At 31.8% G+C, this 22,584-nt stretch overlaps 1 protein-coding gene across 1 annotated transcript in view; it reads right to left on the reverse strand.

Annotated features, from left to right (window-relative positions):
• LOC124535645 (inositol-trisphosphate 3-kinase B) overlaps positions 1-11,658 on the reverse strand; it is a 173,103-nt gene extending 161,445 nt beyond the window's left edge. The window contains exon 1 of the mRNA XM_047111920.1: positions 11,407-11,658. The gene's annotated coding sequence lies outside the window, so the exon portion shown is untranslated. The remainder of the gene's footprint in view (positions 1-11,406) is intronic.
• Positions 11,659-22,584: the final 10,926 nt, after the last annotated feature.

The raw sequence follows: 22,584 nt of genomic DNA on the forward strand, positions 1-22,584 counted from the left end.
TGTTTTAATTATAGATAAGCAAACTCTGCACACGTGCGAAAAGAAATAAACTCGCACGTATGTATGTAGGCCTGAGTTTTCGCGAATGATCGTGAAGATTCACAGATACAACGCTTGCCATAAGAAACAATGATTCGAAGTTATTGTTTGTGTCAGAACTGTTTCAGTTATACGTTGTGTATAGAAACGTTGCACTTAAATTACAGTTCGAATTATTTTTCATGTTTCACCAAAAAAAAATAAGTTCAATAAATTAACTAAACATTTGCTAGACTTATTGCAAACTAATTAATTGTTATTTAAATTCTAGAAATTAACTCTAGGTTTTAATGGCAGAAATTATGTTTTTTTTATTTAAATTAAATAGTGCCTATTACCCATAAAGAATACCAATTACCTGTGATACCTTAAATTAAACATTGTCATCATTTAATAAAATTAGACATTTTAAAAGTTATTAATACTTTCTTATTCATAGCGTCTTTCAAACCGCAAAACTTGTTACACGGTAAAATATTGAATTCAATGGAAATTAAGGAAGGAAATGAATACCAAATTATAATAATATAACGTAGATATGTTGGATTACATTTTCAGGGTCGAAAGCAAAACATCAGCACATCATCAGTACGTACGCCTATGATACTTACGTAGTTAAACTACGTGCTAAATTAATAAAGCAAAAATCATTCAAAAATTAAAAAAAGTGAACGCATATTGCGTTTTTATTATTCAAACATAATCGCAATAGTACGTTCCGGTTTCTAATTCTTTTAATATCCATTGTAAAAAAACTATAAGATCTTATCCGTGAGCCGCCATGTGTTGAAGAAAGTGGATTTCACTCAAACGTGCATTTAATTTAATTATATATCAGATGACATGGATTAATCGCTTGATGCTGATTGAGTAACGAGCTTAGAACGTGAAGTATTTTTATTTATAGCTGTAGCCTTTTCCAATCGAAAAAGAAGTTAATATATGTTTGGGCAACACCTTTTGGAAAATGGCTACCACTGTCCGTAGACATCAGCAAAATCGGGGTGCTTGTGGGTGAGTTGTCGGACACTTTTTAGAAGTTTTCGAAGTCGTATAGTTTTGGCAAAATCGCTTCCACAGAGATGTATTCTATGCAATTAATAAAAAAGTTTTATACCAAAAGAAAATTTATGCAGGAATTACTCTATACCATCCTTTCAATATTCTTTCAATCAAATAGTTACTTATTTGGAAAATCAGACTGTCATAGAGCATTATGACTATCACAGTATTAACTTAACAAATATCGAACAACTATACACACTTTCTACATATACATATAGTACCAATAACATTTTAACATACGAATATGATATTAAACTCTAATGAAATTTCGACATGCTTTTATGTATGATATGAAATAACTAATTGGAACAAGATAAAGATCGCTCTTCGGAGAAAATTACAGCGTGCTATGAGATAACGATACGTGTACTGTACTCTTAGTCACATAAAGGACGCATACGTAAGTAAAGTTGAAAATACTGCGTGGAATTCTACCGGTACCACTAATCCCATGTTTTCGACGAAGGATTTACAGAGTGACAGCTGAGTTAAGTGATTTGACATTTGTGATACATGCAAATGTAAATGCTATGAGACAATTTGTCCTGTTTAATAAACAAAAATGTTAGAGAAATCGAATCCCTTCATTCACTTCATCATAATAAAGTTGATTTCTTTATTCTATAGGTTGGCGGACGAGCGTATGAACCTGATGGTAAGTGGTCACCATGCCCATAGACAATGACGCTGTAAGAAATATTAACTATTCCATCACCAAGAAAAGAAAATAAAAGAGAAAGTTGGATATTCTGGAACTTGACTATTGTGTCCAAAGTACGGCTTGTACGTGCTTGTTATATTGGAAAAATGTCAAGCAACTATTCAAGACTTTATTAATCTACCGCCAAATATCTTTGACAACCCGAATATCATAACGTCATTTCAAGAAAAAAATACTAAACCTACAGCAACAACATCCTGTAAATTTCCCACAACTAGCCTAAGGCCTCCTCCCCCTTTAAGGAGAAGGTTTGGAACATATTTATCTACGCTGTTTCAATGCGGGTTGATGGAATACACATGTGGTAAAATTTCTACTAAATTTGATACATGCAATTTTTCCACGATCTTTTCCTTCACCGCCGAAGACGAGACGAATTATAAACACAAATTAAACACATATTCAGCGGTGCTTGCCTGAGCTTGAAGCCGCAATCATCGGTTAAGATGCACGCGTTCTAACCGCTGGGCCATCTTACTACAGCTACTGAGAATTTCTAAAAAAAAATTACTATTACTGAATTACTGACTCGGCAACGGTTAGTTACGATACCAATAATATACGTTCAGGAAGAAATAAAATTACCGAGTAGGTAATATTTTACAGGACGTTGATAACCGAAGCCCGTAAAACCGCTATCGTCGTATCGTATTGCGCAACCGATAAAATGCGAAATAAAATGTCTTGCGCCATGTTTACGACCTGCGTGCTATAAGGCTGTTGTTTGATGAATGACGAATGTTGTTAACAACGACATCTGTGGAACAATAATGGAACTTTACAGAAATACCATACCATCAGTTTATAATCATGGAAACTTTTACTGATAGCCACTGATATTGTATCACAGCCAGCTCCCCGCAGCTTCAGCGTCGATTTTTGTGGTGAAGTTTTTAATTTATTTCAATGTGTATTTGTAATATTAAAATACTTATCAAAATACAATTTCTTCAATTTTTTTCTGTTTCGTCTAAACTCTGGAACGGATAGAACGATTTTGATGGGACTTACAACGGCGGATAGTTGATGTAATAATAACTAATTTAGGCTTCAATAACCTCGTTCTAATGACACTACTGTTAATATCGTATTTACCCAGGGAACAAGCCTGGGTTATATTTCATCACAATCAGTTCAATTTAGTCGTCAAGACTGTCTGCCTTCACATTTATTATATTTATTTGATGATGATCGATTTTAGATAATTATGAAACTGACTATCAATAATGACTTCATTGTAAATTGAATAATTATACTGCTGACGTTTGTCTGAAGAATAAATTATAATTAATGTTATTAGTTATTACTTATTGTACTTTTTATATTCATTTATGAAAATAGTCACAAATCTATCAATTAATTTATATGATATCATTAATTTGATAGTAACTCCCTCTGTCTATCTGTCAGTCGCTCTTTCTCCAACTCCAAGAAAGGACATTTTTTGTCTAACACATGGCAACCAACAGCCTACAATAAACCGCGGTCGTACTAGTAAGTAATAAAGTAACAGCCTGTACATTTCCCACTGCTGAGATAAGGGCTCCTCTTCCATTAAGGAGAGGGTTTGGAACGTGTCCACCACGCTGTACCAATGCGGGTTAGTGGAATGCACATGTGACAGAAGTTCGATGAGACACATGCAGGTTTCCCCACGATGTTTTCCTTCACCGCCGAGCACGAGATGAATTATATACACAAATGAAGCTCATATATGTATGTAGTTATTGAACCCGCAATCATCGGTTAAGATGCACGCGTTCTAACCACTGGCTGAGCTGAGATGACTCAGCTCCTACTACTAATATTATAAAATTATTCTTTAATTTGAAAAGAGACTGTTTATTAATCGAATCAGTTCCAAGAGGCGGAAATAAAATATTGATAATCAAAAGCCGCATGGGCAATTCTCCTAATTCTGCAAATGACAATAATTGCGGATATTACGCAGTGGCCGCCGTTTGATCGCAGAACATAAAAAAGAACTGGCAATCAGATTTTTTTCGATCACAGCCAGACAGTCCATTTATTGCAAAAAATTATGAATAAAAGAAATCACGCTTTGAATCCAAGGAGTCGCAATAACGTCAAGTATCACCAAACGTCACCAACCCAAAAAAATAGTAACAATTACAAATATATATTAGAAATAGTAGTCGACCGCGGCTTTGCTCGCGTTTTAAGGGTGTTGATTGTCATGTATTCGGCTAAAAGGAGCCTATGTCATATCTTGGAGTTCAAGTTTGCTACATATCAAATTTCATCAAATAGGCTATTTGACTGTTTTTTAAAATCCATTTTATATTATTTAGTAGAAGTTAAGGAGCCCAGGAAGAGTTGTGTTTTTTATTTGCCGAAAAATATCATATTCAAAATTCCATATTTAAAAAGCGCGCAAAAACATTACTTGGACAATATGGCGCTGCAATGGGGTCGGTGACGTCACTTTCCTGTATTTTAATCTGTGGTACATATCGTAGAAAAGCAAAGTTTACAAGAAAGTGACTTCATCATAATCCCGGCCAATCAGGAGCGTTTTGTGTCACGTGACAAACGTTTGAAAAAATGCATTTTTATTTATGGATTTTTGAATAAATTAAGTAGGTATTATTTTCAACTTTCGTTAGTAAATAACCATTTTTAAACTCATATTAAACACTGATTACAAAAATTCACAACTTATTTTTCGCATTGTCTATTCGGTTCAGCGACTTAGTCGTGAAAGAGCGGCAGATAGACAGAGCTACATACACATTTATAACATTTAATATGAAACCGAGGGTAATACTACTGATTATGAAATTACTAAAGACTATTTCTTCAATGTTCGTTACTAACTACTATTAGTTAACTTCGTCAAAAAGTATACAAAAATTAAAAATATTTACATTTAATTAAATTTTTAATTAATATGATTGTTATCTTGTTATTAAAATTCGATAGCGAACTTTTAGTTACGTTAATTAATATACTGATTTATAATAAAGCATAAACATAATATGTTTTATATAAATAAATATGTATTCGTTATGTATTAAAATGTTAAAACTTTTTAATAAATAATACTATTTTAACTTTTATAATATTTTAACCCAGAGGAACGGAATATGGTATTTATTTAGTCCAAGATTTTTAAATATCCGTTCTGCATAAAACCCTTCTACGTGATTTTTCTACATGAATTTTCATGATTTTCATCATTTTAACGTAAAACTTACTGTTTCCGAGATACATGCAAAAACACATTTTCCAAGATGGCGGCTAAAGCTCGCAGTTTCGGGCGACAGAAACTCGGTTGTATGCTTGGGAGGCACCATCCGACAGAATCCAATCGAAAAATCACGTAGAAAGATTTTATGCAGAGCGGACCGATTTTTCGTGCTAAAATTCCTGGGCTAATTCTACTATGATTGAAAAAGTACTTCAAATTTTAAACCTTATTTTATTCCCGCCAAAACGCTTTTAGTCTTTACGGTGACGTCATATTGACAAAAACAACAATTGTATATGCATTGTTATATACAAATAATTTAATATTGAATCTTTCACAATTACTAAGACATTTATATACCATATTAAATTTTAAATCGAAATAATAAAAATGCATTATTTATTTTACGATTTACATATTGCATTGTATTTTATGACTATGGATATAAATATATGGATAAATTGAATAATAAATAGTGTCGCCATTCAATGACTAATATAATTATTATAATAGGTACTTAATAAAAATATCCCAGTAATGACAAGACACTGGGGATTACTACTCATAACGATTGCCACGTAACTGGGTTTTCTCGCTATTGTTACGTTCGCATCCCATGTTATAAAATACCATTAATTATATAATAGAAAGTCATTATTATATTTAAGGTAAGGTTTTATAAGAATCTCATACAATTAAAGTTATATAAAGTGTGTTTGTTATGATTTAAGAATTGTAAGAAAAGTTCAAATGCTTTCTTTAAAAAGTTAAATTACTTTGATGATGCGGAAATGTCACTTTCTTTTTGTGTCAGAAATGTTTCATTTCACAGCCTGTAATTTTCTCACAGTTGACCTAAGTCGTGCTCTCCCTTTGAGGAGATGGTTAGGAGCGTATTCTAGCTCGCTGCTCTAATGCGGCTAGTTGAATTCACATGTGGCAAAATTTTGTTGAAAATAGGCAAATGCAGGTTTCATCAAGATTCTTCTGTTCAAAGTATTGAAGAGTGTATCACAACAAATAAACAACTAAGCAAACTCGAAACTAATTACAGAATATCGTGACATCTCACTTTCAAGCATTTTAGTCTAAAGGGTAAAAGATTATATATTATTATGTGCTAGAAACGAGATATTTTAGGTGGTAGTAGAGCTTTGTAAAAGCCCCGTCTGGGTAGGGTAATCCATTCATCAGATATTCTGCCTTAAAATAGAAATTTCAGCAACATTGTTTTCCGGTTTGAAGGGTGTGAGAGCAAGTCTAGCTACAGGCAAAAGGGAAATAACATTTTAGTTTCCAAAAGCGGTGGCGCGTTGGCAATTCAAATAATATTTCTTACAGCGCTAATATCTATGGACAGTGGAAATCAAGTGCCCTTATTGCCCCACGCCCATATAAAATATATATACATATATATATATATACATACATGCCAAATACCTACTAGTTACATACTAGCGTCCTGTGCAATACTTGATATGTACCGTTGTATTATGACCAATTCACATTAAATAATCATAAATTGTAATCTATTTGCTATTCTGATGTATATCCTATATTACTGTTGAATTTCATCAAAATCCCTCCAGTAGTTTTTTTTCGTGTAAGAGTAACAAACATGCATACATTCAATCTCACAAATATTTCGCATTTATAATATTAGTAGGATAGTTCAAAATCTAAGCTGTGAAATAACTGAATAGTGTAAAATGACAATACTAACTCATAATCAGCGTAACCATTAAGTGATCTGAGAAATAAATACACAATTTAATCTACAACACACAAGTGGTTTGGATCACATGATGTTGGTATATTAATAGTCTGATTACAGCTTAAGGATTTCTCTCACTAATCTGTATACTTAAAAGATTTTATATTTTCATACGAATTGCAGCGATCACGCAAAATAAACAATTTGTGTAAAAAAAGCATTAGTTTTTTCTAAATTGTGTCCTTTAGAACTTATTTTTGATATTTAGAGTATCATCAGAATAAAATATTCGTTTTTAAAAATGGAACGTAAATGGTAAATTCAGATTCCTTCTTCAATCTGGGGTCTTTCAATAATTAAATAAGAGTAAAATATTAAATCTATTCAATTTATTTCCTAAATTTTGTTCCATAACTTTAAATATAAAACCTTCTTGCTACGTATAGTCTGTAATTGAGAATTAAGAAACTTAATCGAATACAAAAAACAAAAAAAAAATACGGATGAATTGATAACCTCCTCCTTTGAAGTCGGTTAAAAAAAGTCGATAATCATCGCTTGAATTATATCAATACAAGATTTGGCGATGTGAATGTAATGGATTTAACTAGGTATATGCAATAAACGCGATACTAAGAACCTCAAGTGTTTGCTAAAGTGTTATAAACGTGGATTCTATTACCCTTTATTATGTTTCTAACTCCTAATAAGTATATTCGTATATCTAATCTTATACTATCTTAATTCTTAAGGTAGTAAAATTGTTCACTAAAACAGTGTTTTATTGCCCCTTTTTAATTTGATTTCAATATAACAAAAAGGTAATAGCAATGTTAAACAAATCAGCACTAAATAATATTTAATTATACATCGGTTTAGCCATCACTGCTTATATATGACGAAAAACTTCACCCGATTTTTTTATTATAGACAGTTCTTTTACGAGTGTAATATTTATTCAGTCAAAACCGACACCACCTTCACAGTACAAAGTAGAATAATTTTAGGGGTATGATGGACATATTAGTGAAATGATACGGCGATGCTCAGAAAAAACATTATTGAATGGTAATAACAAAATAAATAAATTTTCTATAAGGTATAATAAAAACTAAGTACTTCTACTAATATTGAAGAATAAAGGTATGTATCTTTCAATACTTGTTACTCAAACACAGCTGGACGGATTGGCATAAAATTAAGAGATAGCTAGAAGCTAGTTATAAGAAAAAAGTCTACCCAATTTTGTAAAAACTTCGAAATATGTGTATAGTCACTCTATACAGAATATTCATAATACTTACTCGTATATTCTTTTCTTTCAATGCTCACTAACCCACCACGATTCATGACATGACAAACGGCGTACTGACGAAATTCCAAATCAAAAATGACTTAGCTATTCTTAACTATTTCTGCATTGGAATATAAATATTTTTCGACACTTTAATAATAAACCTCCATAGTAATATGCATACCTCGTGTGCCAATAATTTAAAAAAAGAACAACATTGAACGAACCTTTAATATTTTAAATAAGTTCAAAATTTCCTATAAAAACCAAATGTAATTCCGCACATACGATGTTATGAAGCGAAATCTATATTTTAGAGTTTTTATATAGGTACACATGCTTATGCTGCAGTAGCTGGAGTATCATGTCCCACGTGAATCCCCATTCTGTCCGCCTGGATCTGACTAGTTCAGCAATTGCCACTAACTCGGTGAGATGATCCAATTGGCGCTAACAATCTCAACGAGACAAGAAAATTGTACTGTCTCTTGACATAAAAAAAACTTCCTCGATACGATCACGAATCTAAAGATTTAAGTAACAAAGTGGGTCAATTTGAGCCAATGAATGAAGATGCGTTGCGTTGCTCAGTTTTATTTTTAACACCACTGGCCAGTCATGGTATGTTTGTTGTGTGCATTAAAATGAAACTCCGTATGCTTGACCATGTACATGAAACGCAACAATAAAAAAAGCCTTTTTAATTATGAATTAAATTTAATTATTGTTTATTAAACGAATGTAATATTTGAGATTTTTATAGTTATTTTATGTATGTGAATTAAAAAAGAGAATTGGGTCATTTTTTTCGGATAATATGTCAACAATCAATATAATCCCCAAACATTTCTAAAAAAATATTCAAAAGTAAATTCGATAAGCACAAAAAGGATTTCCTTTAATCACTCCACAGATTAAAAAACATATTTTTTTTTCAAAGAAGGAAATATCTAACAGATTAACAAGTTCACTTTCGTATTCGGAAGGCGATTTCGTCAAATGTAGTCATATTTCCGCGCTCGAATCACGCAACCCAGCTGTTCACAATAACGTAAAATAATTCGCATCGCTTCCGTACGTGTCCGTTATCTAGTTGCACCGATCAATTAATATTCGAAAGCGTAGTAAAAACTATTAACGTTTTTCTAGAGCTTTTGTAATTAAAACGACAACATGCGTTTGCTAGGTCATTCACCTGTGAATTACATCGATGGAATAAAATAGATAAACATTGATACAGCTTCCTTTAACATATGTCAACCCGTTATAAATGTTAGTAATATATCAAATCATTAAAAAGTAATTATGTTGTCTATGTTTAAATCTCTTTGTCTTGATCGGTTGAAAGGGTTTTTCTGTGGGTTCCGCGTTACGCAATTAAAATTATTTTTCTTGAAAATAAGAAAGGCCTTAATTTAAAAATATTATAGGCTGTGTGCTGTGCTGTTAAACATGGAACTTTATTTCCTTTAATTATAACCCATTTTTTTTAAAATAAGTTTTGTTTTTATTAACATGTGAATTTGTTCAGATACCTGCATGAGTGGGTCAATTTTAACTGAGAGTCTGTACATTAAAGATTCGCCGAAAATAAAACTGTGACCGACGGACGGATAAATAAGAGAAATCTTGCTAACATTTCGTTTTTCATCGGACGGACTTTAAATCTATTGACCCATGTAGTACCTATGTCCTTATGTAGATAGATTTAAGGTTTCATACCACTGACGCGTCGCGATGTCTCCGAAACTATAAAGCCGATTGACTTCAAATTTTGCATTACAGTATGATTTCAAGACAATGTTTTTCGATATTTATAGTTTAACTAGTAGTCAAGCAATAATTTCTATAAGTAATATAGAAATATTTAAATGTCATGGTCATAAATCTTATTTATAACGCTGATGAACTGAAGAGTCTGACCCGTCACCATTCACCAAACTTCACTGGGAAACTATATATGTATATATAATCAAAAGTAAGAAATCAGAAATAAGGCAAATGCCCAGAGATCTCTATATATATGGGTATAAAGTTTTTACCATAGATACATAAATAAAAACTAAAAAGTTAACATTTACATTTAGTGGTTATAATCGTTTTTACAGCGCTTTAAAATCGATAAAATAACGATATCGTTATTAAAGCGCTTTAAGCAATTATGTGAAGAAATATTTATATTGTTGCTTGTATTAACTGCATAGATTTCTCATCGAATTGAATGGGTTTACGGTATTGTTATAAAATTACATTTTTATTGAATTTGGCATTGAGGAACGTTTACGAAATAGTTTATTTGAAATGGGAATGCTTAAACCTACTTCAAATGTTTTCATCATATACACAACCATTAAGTCTTGAAGTTCAAATCATTGAAAGCGATGAGAACAAGATGACCGCGTGGATACCGCGCTATTATGCCGTATCCACGCGCTCATCTCAAACAGTAAACAGACTTCATCTATATTTTATATATTACAAAAAATATATTACGAGTCCTTACCATTAATATATCAATATATTTAAGATAAAGATTACTCTGGTTTACTGAATCCTAAATACGCCGCGGCGGCCAGTCAGTCGTTTCATTGAACCGATTTGAAGCTTATTCTAAGGTTGAACCCATATTTAAGACCTTTCATGTGCTATACATGCAGCTTTTCTCACGATGTTATTCATGACTACTCAGCATGATATTAAGTAGAAACACAAGTTAAGTAATCGAACTTGGAACCTTCTATCAACATTAACGTATCATAATCACTAAACCATCATAGCCAAGCCCAATCATAAATTAATTTTGAATATATAAATAGGTGTCACTGAAAGAAAATAAACTCAATGATAACCGTCTCAGATCTAATTACAGAATCGTAAATTATGTTGAGGATAAAAAAATGTAGAAAAATGCTTTAGAAACAGCGGCGCGAATTTTGCTGAGTTTGAAAAGCTTGACTTACATACATCATATTACAACATAACAATCCTTACCGAGTAACTAAATGTATAAAATACGTAATAAATAATTTAAATTACTATGTATTTTAAAATACATTAAAATTATGCAAGTTATAATTCATTAATAATTATCATCATATTTACAAAAACGCGTTGATTTTAAAATGTATTCAACTTTTTTCAAACGTACCAACGTGGGAGGTAAATTAAAAATTAAAATTTGAAATTAATACTCAAATAAAGTACAAACTATTCTTACAATCCGATCTCTTATTCAGTCATTGATATTGTGAGTAACGTGTAACATTTGTAATTGTCCCATAAGTGACCCAAAAACACGTTTCATACAATACAAACTCAAAACAAAACCGTGAAAGGGTTAATGCACATCGAACAATACTGACCTCAAACGGCGATGTGTTCCGCTTGCGTTATACCGTTACACTATACATTCACAACAAACAATTAGTTATAACTCGATTCAGCACTAAAAAATAACAAAGAAATCCAAGATTGTGGTACGTCCGGCGACCACTGGTTACGAACAGCGACTACAACCAACATCACACTGGCGGTACTCAGATAAGTGAATCAAGATAATAGGTACAGAGTAAAAGCAAGTGCTATAAAGTCATGCGCACATTACACACAGCGAAAGCGTATTGCATACGCGTGTAATTCAAACAACTAGCCAATCTTTGCTTAGCTACGTGTGATTAAGATTATTATATTATAATATACCTACGTACTGTTTGTTAAGATATTTTGTAATTTACTACATCATTTACTTTTTCTTTGTGATTATGAAAATATAAAATTGTGGTTAAATAATAAGATAATTATTTGATGATGTACAACATATTTCAATCTAAAACAGCTAACATAGTAATATACATATATGAATATTTATTATAAACAGACATTTGTGTCTCGGAAGCTATATCATTCTATTGTACTTTGAAGTTTATTTTTATACTCTTTACTGAAAACGACGATATTTAATAATTAATAACAAAACAATCTAAGAATATTTTACTCTATTATAATCATCACAGATACAAATAAATCATAAATTATAACAAGTTTAAAATTGCGCGTAAGCAGTACTTACTTAAATAAAGTAGTATACTACACAATATATGTAATACTCTTTTTAAATGAGAAATTTGCATTAGCGCTAATTATAATCATATTAAATCTAACCAAACAAAACATTTTGTTATAAAACGATTAACGATGGCATTAATTCATGTCGTTATTTCCTTATTGCATGAAATAAAGAGTATTATAAATGTAGACTATGCGCAATTTAGGCTAAAACTGCACTAGAATATTAGAATGTCACGGAATATTTTCTCTGTGCAACGCTGAGCGCGGTCGATGACTTGTTTGCCAGCCGTGAAAAATGTTCTCCACTATTTTACCGACTTCACAAACAATTTTAAAGGTACATGTTTGAAGATTATGTGATCTTAATTCTGTCAACACAATATAAAAATGTCATTGACATGTAGTTTATAAATCTAGGAATTAAACTCACCAATGTGTAAAGTGTCGGTTTCGCTTCTCGAGTCCTAAATATTCAATTAGTTTTCAATTGTTTTCGCTGATAAATTTTGAAATTTGTGTTGATACGATTTTAAATTAAACATTTTTTAAAGACTTGTACTAGATAAATGAAGATATTGTTAAGTATAAGTAAAATTATTCTCTTTTGTTTTATTTATTTATTATTAACCGACTTCTAAAAAATGAGGTTATCAGTTCGACATGTGTATGTAACATTGTTAGAATAGAATTATATTTGAGTATGATGATTCGTTTAGGATACCAAGCACATGTGCTTAATTTCGTATGTGTATGTTGTATGTTTGTCCACGAATTTCTCGAAAACTAAAAGATTGTTGCAGTCTAGTAGTTTCATAGACATATTTTTATTTATTTCTAGTTTATTGTTTATGATTTAGAAGGCGGTTTACATCATTTTCATTTTGTTATAAATGACAATACCAGTTGTTTATTATTTAATTTTCGGGAAATAAACAGTATAGTGAATTACACAAACATTTGATTCCAAAATAAGTCTTACATAAGCCATTAAAGTGTCCACTGTTACATTAAAACATGGGGTAAATCTAATTATAATATATATATATATATATATATATATATATATATATATATATAGCTAATGAGCAGGAGGATCACTTGATGGAAAGTGACTACCACTGGCATTCCAGTACTTCAATAAAGTAAGGCTTATAAGAAAATCAAAACAAAGAGTAATAAGAAAAAATAGATTTATTTAAGGCTCTTAAGAACCTCAAATAGATTCACGTTAAAGATCTACATTTGTATAATATTTATTATATTCATGTATGTGGTTATGGATGATAAATAAAAATATCACAAATCAAACCCTACATGAATTGCTTCACATGTTTGTAGCATCCTGTTTATAAAAATAAATATTATGATGATAAGGAAAGTATGATTTGTTTATTTGTTTTTAGATTGAAACATAGATTATTATTTCAATAATATTTACTTATTTATATCTGATTTTTTAAACAAAAATATCGAAGAGAAAAATCTGATATATTCAAATGTATTATGAAATTCACAAAACCTGAAATCGTTATAAAATTTCAAAAAATTAAACTGCCTTATTTGCTTAGTGTCTTTGAAAGATAATTTAATCAACGCATAATATGATGAAATATCAAACATTACAATGTATATAATTAAATACTAGATAAGATTATTATATGTGAACCTTTTTCTTGTTTGTTACATTCACGCGTATACTACTAAATCGAATTGGATATGATTTAAGGGATGCACGTGTCCTGATTGCCCGTCCCTCCCCTACCTCCCCCAACTTTGAACCCTAAGGAAGATCAAACTTGTAATGCCTAAAACCTAGCAAGTAGGCAAAACCGTGAACTGAAACTAGATATATATCTAACATTTAAAAAAGCTTATACGCCTATTATAATTTCAAACAAGAAGTGACAGTATTACTAAGGAAAGAATTGATAGTAATTTAAATTCGCAATAAATAACCAAGCGTTACGCTTTGTTATACCATCAAGTAACTAGATCTAATTTTAACTGCTTTTACTAGAAAGTTTACAAAGTATAAGAAAGTACGATTAATTACTTAACCGTATCAACTGTAACAATAAAATTGTTTGTTGATTCAATCAATAAGTTCGAATCAAATAAAAATCAAATCAAATTTATCTTATTTAAATAAACTTCACAATTAAGTGTTTATGAATTGTCATTAATACTACCACCGATTCGGAAAGCTAGAATAAAAGGCAAGAGTCTGGTATAGACGCTCTTTTCAAATAAAAATATTTACAATGTTATTTGTTTTCTTTTTGCATTATATCAAATTGTCATCATGGTTGTCGGAGAATGAATTGTAGATTCAAGCATTTCCTGTGTGGACGCTACTAAAACAATGCATTAATCTTTGTATATAAAATATAATATATATTGATCTCCAAATATAAGCAACAAAAAATACGATTGAACATTATGTTTTAATAATGAATTCGCATTAAAAAAAATTATGTTAAAAAATGGGGTAGGTAGTATGTATATACTTTTTTTATTCAACTTGCGGTACATATCCAATACATATCAAAATAAAATTATAAATACTCATGTTAACTTTAATTAAGTCCGACAAGACCTATGGTGTACTGGTAAGTAGTAGGGTAAACTGGGTACGGTTGTGACAGGGTACGGTTGTGACAGTCGCAATATTAGCGAAACCATAAGGAATACGGGGGAGGTGTAAAGGGAAGAGAGGAAAGTCGTGCGAGTCTGAACGTGTTTCACAGTGTTTTGTCAGGCGACGCGCGACGTTGACGTAAGCAGAGGCACTCATTTCTTTTTAACGGTCAAAAGTAAGTATTTTTATTGGATTTCTTTTAGTGATTGTTGTAATATGTGTATAGATACAGTAATAGATGTTGTTTTTCATTATTAGTCAAACATTGATGGTTAAATAGCAGGTCTTACTGTGTAAGTACGTTATTTAATATTATTACAAATAATGTTCTTTTGTCAAAGAGTACTTTGGGTACGGTTGTGACAATTTTTTAATTTGTGTTTTTGCTTTTAGATGCCAAGAAAACGCGTAAGGAAGACGGAAAGAGGGCAACGTGAAATTGTAAAATTTGAAGACGCTTATACCGAGGTGAAACGAGGAACATCGTTGCGGAGAGCTGCAGAAATGCACGAAGTTAATCGTATGTCTTTATTACGGTATATTCGAAAACGCGATGGACCCGGCAATGACCACAATAAAGACAGCATCAGCATGGGGTATGTTGCACATAATAAAGTTTTCTCTGAGGAACAAGAACAGCAGCTGTCCAAATATATAACACGTTGTGCTGAAATATATTTTGGTTTATCTCCGAGAGAAGTACGGAAGTTAGCTTTTGAGCTTACTAATAAATATAATCTAAAGCGACCTGCTACTTGGCTTCAGAATAAGATGGCTGGTGAGGAATGGTTTCGTTCATTCATGAACAGGAATCCATCACTATCTGTTCGTGTAGCTCAAGCTACTAGCCTCACAAGAGCAACAAGTTTTAATAAAACAAACGTGGAAGCTTTTTACAACAATTTGTAAATTGTTTTGGACAGACACGCTTATGAGCCACAGAATATATATAATGTAGACGAAACAGGCATAACTACCGTCCATAGACCCGATAAAGTTGTCGCAAGACGTGGCATACGCCAAGTGGGAGCTCTAACGTCAGCTGAACGAGGTACATTGGTCACAGCGACATTTGCAGTAAATGCTTTGGGCAATAGTATACCCCCTCTTTTCATATTTCCTCGCGTTCGTTACCACGAACATTTTGTGAGAGACGGACCTATAGAATCAATAGGAACTGCAAATCCTTCAGGCTGGATGCAAGACGCATCATTCTTAGTTTTTCTTGAACATTTCAAGAAATTTGCAAATGCTTCTCTAACGCATAGAATTTTACTCTTGCTGGATAACCATTCTTCTCACATCCATATTAATACATTGGATTTTTGTAAAGAAAATGGAATCACTTTGCTTTCATTTCCTCCACACTGCTCGCACAAACTGCAACCCCTGGATAGATCCGTCTTCGGACCCTTAAAAAAAGCAATAAATACTGCTTGTGACGGTTGGATGCGAAGTCACCCTGGAAGAACTATGACCATCTACGACATACCAAGTATTGTGAAAACTGCAATGCCTCTAGCTTTGACACAAGCGAATATTCAGGCTGGATTTTCTAAAACTGGTATTTACCCTTTTAATCGAAATTTATTCTCTGAAATAGATTTTGCTCCCTCTTTTGTAACAGATCGACCAACTCCAGACCATCAAGTAAACAATCCTGCTACATGCACTTCTGCAATTGATGATCAAACCCCGAACAGACCAAACCCTGACATTAAAGAAAACAATCCAGTTCCTAACAGTGATATGGCACCGGTGTCACCACTATTAGATTTTTCATTAGATGAGAACTATCTTGAACCGAATGATGAAACACCACCACTTTCACCTTCCGTATTGGGTGAATTCTCATTTCTATATTTAAATAGCAATGATCAGCCAACTGCATCAACCTCAGATACACCTCTTATTTTTTCTCCTGATATTGTTCGACCTTTTCCAAAGGCTCCCCAAAGGAAATCAAGAGGTTCCAGATCCAAAAAGTCAACCATTTATACAGACACCCCAGAAAAAGAGGCAGTGCGGCAGGAATATGAAGAAAGAGAAAAACGATTGAAGGCTAAACTGATAAAGAAGAACCTGAACGAAGTAAAAGGAAAAAATAAAGGGAAAGGAAAAAATAAGCAGAGAAAACGGAAGACATCACCACCGTCATCAGATGAAGAAGAGTATTTTTGTCTAGTGTGCATTGGTGCATATTCCGATAGTAAGCCTGGTGAAAAATGGATAAAGTGCCAAGGAAAATGTGAGCTCTGGTCACATTTAGAGTGCACTGATGGTAATCGCCATTACATATGCCATAACTGTGATGACTCTGACTGATGATTGATCTCCAATATATTATTTTGATTGATAATGAATATTAAATATTATTTTCTTTTGTTATGCTGTATGCTGATACAATACACATTTTTTTATTTAGTTATAATTTTGATGTTTTGTATAATTATAATATTTTATTTAGGATTTTGTACTGCTTTGTAATTTAAGACTGATTAAAGTATTCATTATAAGCAATCAGATTGCTATATGAGAATTTGTTATTATAGCTATTATACCTAGATTCTAAAGTGATATATGTATACACTTAAAATGATACATGTTGTGCAATAAAAGTGATTGATGATCATTCTGGTGTATTTTTGAACCCGTCACTACCGACCCCAAGTACTGTCACAACCGCCCCTGGGATGTGGTCGGTTGTGACATTTTCTTTTTTTTTTTTTAATTTGCTCCTATGAGTTAACCATAGTACTTAGAAATACATTTTTTGTATTTATACGTAGGTAAAAGTACTCTTTATAAAAAAAACCTATTTTGTATACTTTACTGCTACACTAGCAAAATTATTGGCCGTCGAATGAAAATTGTCACAATCGTACCCAGTCTACCCTAGCCATTTTTTTCCATAACATGAGCCACCTAATTGTCACTGTAAGACGCTGTAACATTTTTTTTAACATACTTTACATCGCCTATGAGCCACCAAACGTAAGAACTAAGACTTTATGGTGAGTGCACGCGTGACGTCATCATCGGGAACAACGACCGACCGGCCGTGTGTGGAGTCAAGGTCCCTTCTCACTCCCTGAGAGAAATTCGGTTGAACTATGAGACAGCGTAGCAAGAGAGGAGTAGCAAATGCGTAATTAAAACTCAATCATACAGCCTTATGAGCCGAGATGGCCCACTTGTTATAACGCGTACATCTTAACCGATAACTGCGGCTTCAAACCCAGGCAAGCACCACTAAATACTCAAATGCTTAATTTGTGTTTATAATTCATCTCATGCTCAGCGGTGAAGGAAAACATCGTGAGGAAACCTGCATGTCTCTACTTTCATAAACATTCTGCCACATGTGTATTCCACCAACCCGCTTTGGAACAGATTGTTGGTATATTATTCAAACCTTCTCCTCAAAGAGAGAGGAAGCCCAGCTGTGGGAAATATGCAGACTGTTGTTGTTGTCGTTGTTTTCATACAGCCTGTCCACCAGTACCGAGCACGACCACCACAATAGTTTTATTACCCACTAAATAATTTCACTAAACACAATTTAAATTTTAGAAACATTTTGTCATCGGCTTTTGCTGTTCTCCTTTAAAAAGGGGGAAATGCCACTAACATATTTGAGTCAGTATAAAACATTAAATTGTCCAAATGATATTAAATAGAAACCTGACTTTATCGGATTGTAATAAGAATCATTATCCGTTTCCGTGGAAATGGATATTATCGTAACCCTTCTCGGCTACGATAATGTCAATTCCGAGAATAATATTAAGTGGCGAATAATTCTCCGGAGGGATTTCCAGCTTCAGTTTTACAGGAAAAACGAACGGACAAAAGATTTAATGTAATCAATATAAATATATACGACCTTTTCAAATGATAAACAATAACAATAAATAATAAACATACAGAAAAAATATTTTATTACCGGCTAAAAATTGTAATTTTCTGCACTACTAAGCTAAAAAGCACACTTAAATAAGAAAGTTATATTTTACCTGGTTTATTATTAACTACATATAGTCCGCGGTTTCGCTCGTTTAAGGGGTTTGTTGTCAGACAGACAATAAAGTAGCCTATGTCCTTCATTGATGTTCAAATTTGTTTCATAAGTTTGGTTGTGAAAGAGCAACAGACAGAATGACAGACGGAATTACTTAAATCTGTACATATAATTGTTAATTACAACCTACAATTATCTCAATTTAGTCATTATGTTACAATTATAGGGTATTAATGGCCATTACATCATCGTATAATTAATCTATCTTCTGTGTCTATAAAAAGATCGCTGTTTTTTAACGCGTATCACGCATTTGTATCTAAGATCAAATTAGTGATTCCAAAAGAATGTCTACAATTTAATATATGCATATTATATTTGGGAAAAGCCAAGCATTAAGGAAGATTTCAAACTCAAAAATTGTCATGATATTATTATGTTTTAAAAAAAAGTTATTACATAGATTGCGAATTAAAATTAGATGACATATAAAAACTACTAGGATATTTAATGAAATTGAAATAAGAGTTTTACCTAGTCTATCCCATGTATAATTTCTATACATATGTTAGTGTAATCTACCTATACTAATATTATAAATGCATGAGTAACCCTGTCTATCTGTTATGGTAGGTAGGTAGGTATGAAGCAAGATTGATCCACAAGAAGGGATAAATGCTAATTTTTATATCTAACATCTAATCTATGTAACACGTGTGTTAAGTCGCGAGCGAAAGCTAGTTGTAAATACGGAGTTTCATTTTATTAGAGACTCTTTAGTCCTAAAATACTTTGAAAAACGTGTTACGTCATGCTCTGATTATAATAATCATCATGATCAGACACTAATTGTTATTTGTGAATGGAAACAATATATTTTGATAATTCGTTCTGCGTTATACGACGACAAAAAAAACATTTGTCTTTATCGTCATAATTTTATTATTTACGTAAATTTACGATGTATTTGCCGTCTAAATCTGAAAAAAATAGAAAAATCATTTGTAAAATAAAAAGGCCTAATAACGATGATAATCAAGTATTGTAGATAACATAACAGTTTATGTTTTTAATGTACCTAATGTGTGCTATTCCAAATAAAAAGCATATACATGAGAGTATACTTCTATTTACGTGGTCTTATATTATTACTTGTCCTGTACCTACCCGACAGGACAAACGGTAGTGAATTCAGTAACGTTGGTCTTTCACATAAAAAAGCCTAAACATCGATTTCCAAACGAAATTACAATACCAACTTTCAATTCTGGTGAAGATTTTTCTAAATAGTTTTTTATAAAAACCTCAAAACCTATAGGTATCTATTTTTCATAACTTTTCAAAAAATCTTAATCATGATTCTTACACTTGTCATAAGCCAAAATACAAATTTCCATAAATGACGAATATCCATTAAATATTCCATAGCTCTTAATGAGATGAATTTTGTAAAGTTATTGACCACCTAAGTTCCACTAAGAGTTCCGGTGCAAATTTTATCATCCTGCTAGACTCACCGGTTTAGGCTGCACATTAAATTCAGTAAGTCAGTATTTTTAAACATTTATGTATTGTGATTTATGTATCATTGCGGACAAAATACATCATTTTCTATTGGAATGTGCCCGAAATGCTGCCATGAGATAGGAGTTGACGCGAAGTTACCAAGGTAACTATGGCAAGATTGATTTACCAGTTCAAGTTGAAATAATATGTGATTATAAGGTTACTACTATTGTTGGTGGTTATTGAAAGGTTCAATTCAACTTTTAGTTTTATGGTTCTTAGTGACGGTAGGGCACAGATTATTTCGCCAACGTCACGTTGGATGGAGAAAACACGAATGAGATTGATCGGTACGGTTGAGATAACAAGGCTGTTAAGGAAAGATTGCAAATGTTATTAAGGAACAATGGGACTGACATTTAGCTTTTTTCACTAAAAATACCATAAAAAATTTAGAAAAAAAATCAATAAAAATATTCAGTGATTTATTGCCATAATAAATTTCACTGCTAATTTTGTGTTTGATTAAAATAAGGTTCATTTAAAATTGTGATTTATTCCTTATCAACTTTCAAATTTGTACGAATGTAAGTTTAATTCATTGTTATGAAATTCCACAGTCACGAAGTCATCTTACTTCGAATAGAGTTATCATAAGTCAACAAGAGCGTGTGCAACGCGGAATATTTTCAAAGAGAAGTTCCAGCGAAATGTTAATTGTATCAGATGATTAAAACCTATTCGTACGAACAAAGAAAACATTATACTGCTTCATTTAAGTAATTTCATTACTAAAATGGAAAGTTACTATTTTAAATATTAAATACATTTAAAAAATATATCAAAGCCAATATCTACTAGTCACTCTAATCATTCACAATAGACCGAAGGATGGAAATACGTCTAGACGTAATTCCAAATTGATCTATTTGTCGAAAAAATAAGTTTTGAAACGGATCCATGAATGAAAGCATTAAAACCTGCAATCATATAAGTTACATTCTAAATCAACCTGACACATAGAAAAAATTACTAAATTATTTTTTAGTCATGGGGTCTTTGACCGAATTTTTTACTCATTGCAAGAAAACAGGAAAACTTGTAAATCGCCGGCTTGCTGGTAAGTGGTCACATTACATTGACAACATTACTATAGTGACAGCACAATGGCAGAGGGTTTTTCTGTAAAAACTAGTTTACATTTAAAAATATCTCTGTTACATAATATTATCTCCAGATTACAAAGTAATCCGAATGAAATATTCAATCACGTAATCTAATGTTTTTTTAATTGATAGAAACCCAAATTATGACCAAATAATGCAATAGGCTATTTGACTGGTTTTTAAAATCAATTTTATATTATTTAGTAGAGGTTAAAGAACCCAGTAAAAGTTGATTTTTTTTATTTCTAGTACATATTTGTACAAAAATATCATATTAAAAATTCCATATTTAAATAACGCGCGAAAACGCTACTTGGACAATATGGCGCTGCAATGGGGTCGGTGACGTCACTTTGCTGTATTTTAATCTGTGGTACATATAGAAGAAAAGCAAGGTTTACAAGAAAGTGACTTTATCATAAGCCCGGCCAATCAGGAGCGTTTTGTGTCACGTGACAAACGTTTGAAAAAATGCATTTTTATTTATTGACTTTTGAATAAATTAAGTTTTATTTTCAAGTTTCGTTAGTAAATAACCATTTTTAAACTCATAATATACACTGATTACAATAATTCACAATTTATTTTTCGCTTTGTCAAATAGCCTATTAAACACTTTGAGAATTGATAGTACAAAATATAATTAACCATAAGAAGAACATGAATAGGTACTTAACGGACTTAACTTCCAATCTTAAAATGGTTTTTAGATGTTTTAATATGGCGCGATCATTCACAGATCTGAGATCCTGATCATAACATTCGTAGTTCGGACGAATACAATTCTTTGATCTATGTTTACAACTTAGCGATTTATTTAACAGCAGAACAATTTTATTAACGCACAATATTTATTTTATAAGCAATTGACGTCATTATTACACCTTATGCTGTTTTGAAACGAGTTTCGTTTGGTATTTCATAACAAGTTGTAACACAATAGTTACAGATACGTTTCAAATAAACAATTATTGAAATCATAAACCTTCACAAATAAAAATACAAAAAAATAAATAATAAACGACGTAGGCTGTATTAACGAAAAGCAAAATGAAAGCTTGTTAATAAATTAATTACTGGTCAAAGGATGCCTCTTCCTAAGAAGTGACTTAAATTCAAATTCCGATCAACACATATAGTA

Source organism: Vanessa cardui, chromosome 15 (genome assembly GCF_905220365.1).
Source record: "Vanessa cardui chromosome 15, ilVanCard2.1, whole genome shotgun sequence".
Lineage (NCBI taxonomy): Eukaryota > Metazoa > Arthropoda > Insecta > Lepidoptera > Nymphalidae > Vanessa > Vanessa cardui.